This window comes from Lissotriton helveticus, chromosome 12 (assembly GCF_964261635.1).
Source record: "Lissotriton helveticus chromosome 12, aLisHel1.1, whole genome shotgun sequence".
In the NCBI taxonomy this organism is placed as follows: domain Eukaryota; kingdom Metazoa; phylum Chordata; class Amphibia; order Caudata; family Salamandridae; genus Lissotriton; species Lissotriton helveticus.
Window position 1 is genome coordinate 767745260 of NC_136073.1, and position 10775 is coordinate 767756034.

Here is a 10775-nt window from a genome sequence, read left to right on the forward strand (position 1 = left end):
TGGAGTCCGACCGACGCATTAGGATGCGTGCGGTCGGAGGCAGGTGTCGGAGGGATCGACCGATGCCTTCCGACGGGCTCATAACTCATTAAGGACAGTGTTTCCGCCATCTGGATTATGATGTTGGTTTCTGACAGCCATTCCATGATGGCCTTTTCGACATGGAAAGGCTATTGGAAAGCGAAACTGGGGGCCCCTAGCAGGGCCCCCTTCCCCCCTGGCCCTCTGTATCTGGAGGGCCCCACTAAAAATCCCTGCACCGTCTGGCAGGCACAGTGAGTGCCTGCCACACGGTGCAAGGATTTTCACATACTCCTATTTCTCAATCGGAGCTTGTGCTGCGGGCTGTTTCGCCCACTGCACAAGCTCCCATAGAGAAATAGGAGTTTGTGACCTCACCATGTGCGGTCACATCGTAATCAGGTGTCGGCAAAACGGATTCAGTCGGAGGCAACTCTGACCGACATCGTAATAAGGGCCTGAGTGACAAGGGGATCTGTTTATTTGTAGTTAATTCAAAGTCTCGTAATTTTCTATGTATGAACATTAAGAATAAATCAAAAGCCAGCGGTGTACTTAGACAATGTGTTGTGGTGTTTATTGTCACGTCTGTGTACGTAGTTCAGCAGTAACTAAAGGGGTAATTTTTTCACCAATCTGTTTTGAAAATGTGTTAATCACTGATATCAGAAGTGCCTTGACTGGGTTCAAGATACTAAGGGCCCAGTTAAAAGCGAATCAATCATTGATTACAGCATAAAAGACGTTAACTATTCCTGTTATTAAATCAGAGCTTAATTTATAAACAAATAAGTACCAGTCTGATCGGTAGGAGGCAACTACAGCATAAACCACCTCTTACTCCAGACAGAACTGCCAGTGACAGTACCAAAGCAACTACTAACGTCATACTCCTACATACGTGACCATTCACACTATTCCAGGCCCCCAAAACCTATATGAATGGCTTAGGTGCCAGGTATTAGTCATTTGTAAAGTATATTTAATAAATAAACAACTGCTATTGCTGCTCATCTCCAAATTAGATGAACAGCGCCACCATGTGGCAGACTCTCATAAGCGCTGGTGTTGAAAACTCAGTGTTGGTGCCGAGCAAAGTAAACCACCAGCTCAAATTAAGAACTGTTGTAAATATATATTTAGTAGAGAAGAATTACATTACTTCCTGTGTAGAAACTTTTGGAGTAATTCAATATAAAGGCACATCACCTGGGATGAAAATAGATATGTGAGATCCCAAATTCAAATAATAAAAAATGTCACTATTACAGAGGATCAATAAATTTAATTTTACCAAGAGAAGTTATAAAAAGAATGTTTAAATGAAGGATTTCAAGGGCAAAGAAAGCACACATATAGTTATTTAATCACTGTATGTAGTATGAACTTGGGCTCATTAGGTGTTCTTAAAAGACGCCTCACACACCAACCAGGTTGGTGTCATGCTTCATCATTGGGGTCCCAACCGGGCGGCCGCGTGACCCCAGGTTGTGCTACAACGCCTGATTACAGCGGAGCTGGTTTTGGTGCGGAAATGTGCTGTGAGGTGCTATTTTACAGTTAAGTATCTCTGAGAATCCTTGCCTCTAATTTTAATGTTGGCGGCTCAGGATATGTCTAAAAACACTATGGGCCAGATGTAGGTAGGCATTTACCGGTCGGTAACGGCCGAATTCGGCCGTTACCAACCGGTAAATGCAATTTGAGATGTAGGGCCCTGTATTTTACAGAATCGGTAAATTTACCGATCGGTAAATTTACCGATTCTGTAAAATACCGAGTCGGTATTTTTACCGATTCGGGAAAATTTATATGTAGGTGGGACTCTTCTGAGTCCCACAAGCATTAAAAAATCGGTATTTTACCATCAAATCCTATTTGATGGTAAAATACCGATTCAGGTGTGCATGCACATGTGTGCATGCACACCTGTGCCATATGACAGGCAGACCTGCCCTTAGGGCAGGTATGCCTGCCACATGGCACCTGAACCCGTTTTGGGGGTGCTAGAGGGTGTCAAAGTGACACCCCCTGCACCCTTGTGAAATTCGGTATTTACCGATTCGGTAATTACCGAATCGGTAATGCCCAGTCATTCCTATGGGCTTCAAAGCCCATAGGAATGAATGGGCATTACCGGTCGGTATTTACCGAATCGGTAAATACCGATTTTTACCGATTCGGTAAATGCACATCTGTATTTACCTACATCTCGGTACTTATATTTTACCACTTCTTAAATACCGAATCGGTATGATTCGGTATTTAAGAGGTGGTAAAATAAAATTACCTACATCTGGCCCAAAGTGTGGTGCAACTAATCAGGAGTTATTACCGTTTAGTTGGCTATGTGTGGCGATCTACATGTTTCAGCCCATTAAAAGGATTAAAAGGGTTTTCTTCAGGACCAGGTGAGTGAAAAGTGAGTAGCAAAGGTGAAGGATGCCACGTGAAATCTGTGCTGTACCTACACACGTGCTAAGGTGTGTGGTATAAATGTCAGCGTACTCACTGACACTTGAAAAATGAAAAAATCTATGATTTTCGATATTAGGCAGATATCGAGGTTCGGGAGGTAGGGTGCTCTGCTCTTCCAAGATTCAGATTTGGTAATGGAGTGTCATCCGCTGCCAACCTAAATAGGTCTCCCGTGGTCTAGCACCCTACCTCCCAAGCCTCGATATCTGCCCAATATCTAAAATCATTGAACTTTTCATTTTTTGAGTGTCAGTGAGTACACTGACATTTATACCACACACCTTAGCGCGTATGTAGGTACAGCACCGTTATTACATACAGTGATTAAATTACATACACATAGTGGATCCGTCCACATTGTTTAAGTTCAGTATTTATTTGGGGAATAGGACGCACCCCATCTCCTATCCCTTGCTCTTCCCTTGATTTTTTCTACACATATAGTTATGTCAAAATACAATTTATTTCAGCGGACATTATTATAATCTGAAGATTCTACATGGAAAAAGAGCCTTTCTGGTATTGGATCGGAAACTTTCCTGTTATCAACTCACCAAACTAAAAGCTTATACCAAAAGTGTCATAATCGAACTGTTTTGTTAGTATTTACTGAGGCGCAGGGAATCTCATAATTTGCTGTAGAGAAGCATTTAAAATAAATCAAGTGACAGCAGCATACATATATCATCATTTTGAGTGCAAAGTTTGTTTCGTCTTGGTACACAGTGCAGCATTTCATCCCCGTAAACAGAAGTATTGCAATTTTTACAAACCTGTTTTTTAAAATCTAATCCTGAAATTAAATTAGAAGCAAAGATAGGCAGGGAGGCCAGTCATTTCTTTCACAGAGGAACGTAGACACCATAGCCATTGTAGAGAAGTGTGGCTCAATGGTTAGAGCGGCAGATCTTGATGCAGAGGTCTGGTCCGGGACCAGGGTTTAATTCCCACCTCGGCTGGTCTTGGGCTCAATGTCCTCGGACCTGATAATTCTCGCCTCGGTGCCTATTCTAATCACGGGTCACACTCTGCAACTCTGGGCAATAGCTTGCTTAATCTCCACAGTAGCCCAACAGTGCTGGGGTACAGCGCCAGGAAACCCTGGTTGGGGTTTAAGTGTGCTTTACAAGTACAAATTCATTTAATTTTCAGTAGGTATCAACTGACATGAACCATGCATATTCGCAAAACTGTATTTTTTATTTCATGAGGATTAGCCGTCAGTTACTCCTTCTCGCTAGGTTAGTGCCCTTCCATTTCTGTTGCTTTACAGCAGTTTTAAGATCTTCTTAGAGTTTCTCGTTCCTCAAATGGGTATAATTTCTCATATTTAAATGTTTCTCTCACCTTCATTACTTGACTGTGCTCGTGGGCAAATGTCACTCATAGTCGATGAATGCCACTCATAATTACACTTCAATTATGAAAATGTCACACATAAGCAATCTGAAACCTTGGGAGCTATGGTGGCACCAGGAAGGCAAGTAAGAAAAAATGAACAGAGATCGCCCTGCCAACCCTGCCACTAAGGGGGACTCGTTTTTTGGGTGGATGCACACATGTGCACAAGCAAAAATGCTGTCACACACAGGAGAGGTAGTGACAGAAGAGGGCTGACCCATTGTCCCATGCCATATACTGTAGAGCGGGGTGGGAACAAATGTGAACGACAGTGAACATACCCATAGATGAAGACCAATGGCCCAAACACCCTCTATTTATGTATTTATATGTATTTTTTAAGGATATTTTCAAAGCAAGAGAACTTGGCCTACACCAGACCTAAAACATGTCAATGACATAATAACAGACCAAAAGATGGTTGAAAGCCTCAATAAGTATATTATACATATAATTCTAGTCGAATTCAAAGAAATCTTGGGTAACTTGTGGTAAATAAATAAATAATACCCTATTTTTGAATGAATAAATGAATAACAGATAGCTCAATAAATAAGAGTCAAGATTCGAGGTGGTAGGAGTTTGCAGGTTTATTACAGCATAAAGGACAGGAACAGGACAACCTGCACGGGAACAGAATGGTAAGCCCTGGCAGCGCTGCCAGGATCTGGACAAAAAGGCTAGGAAGGATAACTTTTTAATAACAGTACATGAGCATATATACATAGCGCAAGCACATAGCATTACATTGCAATAGGCGTAGCAGTGGGTGGAGCAATAGGCGTGACGCGTTGCAGTCGCGAAAGATAAGGGTGAAAAGAGGTGTAACAGGGCGTATACATAGACATGTGATGCAAACGTAACAGAATATGTCATGAATGGGGCGGAAACCATGGAGGGGGCTACCTGAGGAGCCGGGACCTCTAACCTGATGGTGCGCGCAAACTAGCAATGACGTGTTACTAGGAGAAGCTGGGGGCTTCGAACTCTGTGCTAGGAGCAGAGACTGAAGTCTGGAGAGTCAGGGCGACATGTACCTAAACAGTATCTAGTATCTGATGTTTAGAGAACATGTTGATATAAACTAGAAGTCAGGAGGGGAAAGTCTAACAGACACTATGACTGGAGCATGCATTATTCTACATGTAGTGCGTGATGAAGAATATTAAATAACCATTAAATGCAGTATTTCTCTTACATGGAGACGTAAAGGCTAGACAATGACGGAAACTATCGATGCGATTCAGTAGCTTTAGGAATGCAGAGAAGGAGGACTGAACTGATAACTGGAATCATAACATACTCTTGGCAGACTCAGAGGCAGAGCCAGGCTGAGCCGGGTACTGCGAGGCAGGAAGTAAGTGAAGGGTCGAGGATACAGGTGGGGGCTGTATCGCTCCTCAGCGAGGCTTCAGCAGACAGGAGACAAGAGCTGAATCTGGTGTCCGGGCCCTTTTGAGGCCTAGAAACGGGGACTTTACAATGGAATAACGTGCACACTGAGAAACGTGGCAACGTAACTTTACATAGGCCTGATATTCGTAGTATTCACGAGAACTGGAAACTGGCATACTAGAAGTGGACACAACTGTAATTGCGTCTATAAACAAACATAGGGAATGTATATGCATATTTAATCATGCACACATAACATATGATGGATGACACGTAGGGACACAGAACATGACAAAATTTACTTTTCCACATTCCCTCCTTGTCACTACGTTTCCATCAGGAAACATCAATATTCATGATACCATCTATCATTTCATACAGTATCATTTGCTCGTCTCGAATTATCCTGGAACGGGATTTAGAACGGGGCTTGGGACTAGGAATACATGATGTAGCACAAATGCCGCAAATCGCAGGGCCACATTGTATACAGAGGCAGCAGCTGAATATGATCGCTACTGCAATACCTAGAAAGGACAATACTTTCCATCCCCAGGCGGAAATTATATTCCAGAACCAACCGGACCATGTCCAGGTGCCTGGATCTTGGTGTAACAGATGGGCAATTTTATGGAGTCTGGTTATAGCTGAATAAACAGACGGCGCGTTATTTGGAATGAAAATGCAGCAACTAGATCCGATGACTCTACAGGCCCCGCCCCTATCGGCCAGTATGACGTCAAGGACGAGACGATTCTGTAATACGACAAATCTCATAGCAGATTGTTCTTCGGTTAAGTTACCTAAAGCAGAGGCAGTCTCATTGACTACAGCTTCGAGGGTTCTAGTTAACCTACGGATTAGCTTACTATTCTGGATAGGTCCTATAAAGAAAAAGAAACCTCTGTTGAAATCTGTATACTGTTCTAAGGCAGTTTCAGTATAATCGACAATGGGGGACTCCCTTCTATGTCTAATGTGTACTAGATGTGTATTTCTATGATAATCAGATGGGGCTAGGAAAACTGGTGGCAGTAGGAAGGCAATGTAACAGGTTCCCTCCCAATCGAGGGGCAGACGAACATATGCAGTTTGACCACAAATAAAATAAGAATGACGTGAAGCTTTGAAAATAGATTTCCCACTGTCACTATACTTGACAATAGTAGTACAATCACTATGTCCTACATGTACGGAACCATTATTTCGGACACATAATTCGCCTTTAACTGGTAGTACTGAAATAGCAGGTAAGTCTGGAGTGGTATCAGACTGAACATTCAGGACCATGAAATTCGAAGAATAGTTACCTAAATTATGCACTTCATTTTCTAGATCTAACCCGGTTCTGTGGGGGAGACCTTGCTTGTCTGGAAAACATGTACTGTTAAGAAAAGACATATCTGTTGAGGATGACGTTAACGTGGACCATGCTCCACACGAACCATTATGTGAAAAAGGATAAGGAAAAAGTGGCAGAACTCCCTTCGGCGTCTGGAAAGGGGGGAGTCGACCACACACCCAACAATTAGTGGCATTGCTGGTCTGGTGTGAATAATGTAACATGCGGATGAAAGAATTATTTCGCATAGCGAGGCGGTAAGAGAGTTCATGAGGAGGTAGATCACTAAACGTATGCTCTACTGTAGCATTAGCAGACTTATTTACATGAAGAACTGGGAAATACAGGTAAAATGCGTAACTGGTGCAGGAAATCATAATGCTGAGAAATAATATGAAACATAGAAAAACAATACATCGAATTGAGTTTTGACTAACTCTCTCACTATGGGGGTCTATTTTATACATGTCAGAAACAGTCTAACCGTTTCACCTAGGGGAGGACTTAGACAATCAAACTGGCTGACTTATTTTACTAGACCGGAGTTTCAACTTATACTCCTGTTGCGGAGTTTTCTCTAACAGGGGAGGGTTTGTAGCAATGTCTTTTGCGGGACAGTCCTTGAGAACAATATTTTGGCAATCCTTCAAATCCTGGGAAATGTTCTTTGAGACTGGTTTCAGTCCATAAAACTTCTTTATATGTGAAAGGTGCACCCAGCCTTTGCGACCCTCCAACTTCACGGCTGTACGGGTGGCGAGGAGGACTTGTCGGGGCTCCTTCCAGCGTGGCTCCAGCGGACTTGAGCGATCGAAATTCCGGACAAGAACCATGGATCCTGGAACGATTTCATGCGGTGCCACCTCGGTATTGTCTGGAAATGCGGCGGCAACCTGTGAACGACAAGAGTTGAGGGCAGACATCAAGGAAGCTAGGTAATCTCTCAGCATATTACTTGAAACATCGGTAATACTTCGGGGTCTAGGAGTACCCCACATGTTAGGGGGGCGGCCGAATACGACCTCATACGGGGACAGACCTGATCTGGAATGTGCGACCATGCGCATATAGAACAAAGCGACTGGCAGAGCTACTAGCCAGTCCACACCTTTCTCTTTACATACTTTTGCAATACGGATTTTCAGAGTCTGATTATGTCTCTCTACGAGACCGGCTGCTTCAGGATGGCGTACACAATGGAACTTCCACTGGTACCCTAACAAAAGGGAAACATGCTTCATTAACTCTGAGGAGAATGGCTGGCCGTTGTCAGAATATACGACTCTAGGGAGTCCATAACGGGGGAAGAACTCACGAACCAGCTGCTTGGCAGTGGTCGCGGCGGTGTAATCTGGGACTGGATATGCTTCTGTCCACCTGGACAAAGCGCATACAACTACAAGGACATACTTGAAACCCCGACATCGTTCCATCTGAATATAATCCATCTGGAGGACTTCAAAAGGGTGGTCAGGGGGCTGGAATCCACCTTGTTCCACCGGGACACTTTTACCTGGATTAAACTGACAACATATCATACAGGTACGGACTTTCTGCTTGGCTGCAGCTCGTAAATGCTTGTTGAACCAAATGTTCTGGATACTGTCTAACATAGCTTTTTCTCCTAAATGTGCTGGACTATGTGCGGTAGTGATAATGACTTGAACCATAGAGTCGGGGAGAAACCATGTGGCTTTTCCCTTCGTCACCCATCCCTGGTCTGTCTGGACCCCTCCTTGTTCGGACCATTTCCTAATTTCTTCAGGAGTAGCATGTAACTGTATGTCTATGACATCTTGTGTAGGGTCCTTAACTATCATGCATGTAGTCGGATCTGGAGTGTGTGTCTGTGTCGGATTAACTGGAATGTCTGGAGTCTGTGCTGTAAGCTTGGCTGTGCGATCTGCTAGATCGCTACCTTGAGAAATAATGTAAATAACTTTCGTATGTGCTTTGCACTTCATGATAGCGATAGATGTCGGTAAATGTATGGCATCTAACAGAGCTTGAATAAGGAGACCATGCTGAATCTTGGTTCCATGAGAAGTCATGAAACCTCTCTCTTGCCAGAGCACTCCGAAGTCGTGTACAACTCCAAATGCGTAGCGTGAATCTGTGTAAACATTAACTTTCAAGTTCTTGGCGTGTATGCAGGCTTGTGTCAGAGCAACTAGCTCTGCTGCTTGAGCGGACAGGGTGTCAATACGGTGTGTCTCAATAACTTCGGTGTCGGTAGTCACTGCATACGCGGCGACTAGTTCTCCTGCACTTGTTCTCATACATGAACCATCCACATAAAGTGTCAGGTCGGGGTCTGGTAACGGAATATCTGTCAGATCCTGTCTTGGCTTTGTCGTAATGTTAACTACTTCCACGCAGTCGTGTGTGGCAGAATTCGAAGTAACTGATGGTAACAATGTAGCAGGATTTAAAACGTTGCAGCGTCTGATTTCTATGTGTGGTTGGAACAGTGTCAATTCATAACCTGTTAAACGTGCAATTGTCAAGTGCTGAGTCTGTGTTCGGTTTAAAAGAACTTCCACGGAGTGTGGAACTTGTACTGTCAGGGAGTGTCCTAATACTATGGAATCACTTTGTCTGATAGCTAGGGCTGTGGCTGCAACTGACTTGAGGCACGCAGGCAGAGCCTGGGCTACAGGATCTAATGTGCTCGAAAAATAAGCACATGGCTTGTATTTTCCTGCTTGATCTTGTGTGAGAACAGATAATGCTGTACCTTCGCGTTCAGTGACGAAAAGTGTAAAAGGCTTACTGTAGTTTGGTGTAGCTAGGACTGGAGCTTGACATAGGGCTTTCTTTAACTCATTGAAACTAAGTGCATGTTCAGATGTCCAAGGGAGTACAGTCGATACGGCTGCCTCCTGTGTCGTTAACTGTATCAGTGGTTTGGCTAGAAATGCATACTGAGGAATCCATTGTCTGCAATAAGAAGTAAGGCCGATAAAAGCACGTACCTCCTTCTGGGTCTTGGGCTGAGGAAGACTCGCTATTAACTGGATACGGTCTGGTGTCAACTGCCTACCCCTCTTGGACAGTAAGTGTCCTAAGTAGACCACTTGCTGGACACAGAATTGAAGCTTAGAAGGGGACACCTTGTGCCCCATTTCGGCAAGGAAATACAAGACTGTAAGGGATGCTCGCTCGCAAGCACGTTCAGAACGGGCTGTGACCAGTAGATCATCGACATACTGGAGCAGGGCAGTGTCAGTTGGCATGTGAATGTTGTCTAGTTGTCTCTTGAGTGCTTGACTGTAAATACTAGGGCTTTCTGTGAAACCTTGAGGAGCTCGTGTGAACATATAGCTCCTTCCATTTAAACAGAATCCGAAAAGGAACTGGCTATCTGGATGAATAGGGACACTGAAAAACGCGTTCTTGAGGTCAATTACAGTAAAGAACGTGGCTTCGGAATCGATGGCTGTCAATAGGGAAGAGATGTCTGGGACAACTGGGTACTGAGGAATAATACATTTATTAAGCTCTCGTAGGTCAATCACTAATCGATATACTGGAGGTGCATTTGGATCAGTACGTTTCATGACTGGAATGATCGGAGAATTGCATACATTGGAGTCAGTTTCTACAACTACTCCTTGAGCGATGAGCTCGTCAACAATTTTGGATAAGGCTGCTACAGCCTCAGGTGGCAATCTGTACTGTCTGATTCGTGGTAACACTACACCTGGCTTGAGAGTCACACGATGGGGTGTGATTTGAATGTAACCTACATCAGTTGGACCTTGCGCCCATAGATGCTGCGGAACATTAGACAATCTGGGATCAAAATCTCGTAATACATAGTGACCCTTGAAGTCACGTAGGAACAATCGTATTCCCTCTGGGGAACAGCATATAACTGCACCTAATTCTTTCAGTGTTTTAATGCCTAACAGATTTTCTGGACATGACTTAGTAAGTAACAAATCAGTAGTGCGGGACAATGGACCTACTTCTAGAGTAACTGGCTTTGATATTTCATTTACGATGGGTTTTCCTGAAAATCCAAGGGAAACATTTCTTGAGCCTGAGAGCGGAGCCCCTGGAACTTCGGCGTGGCTAATTGTGGTCCTACTTGCCCCTGTATCAATCAAAAACTTTCTGTCTTTCCCTAATACTT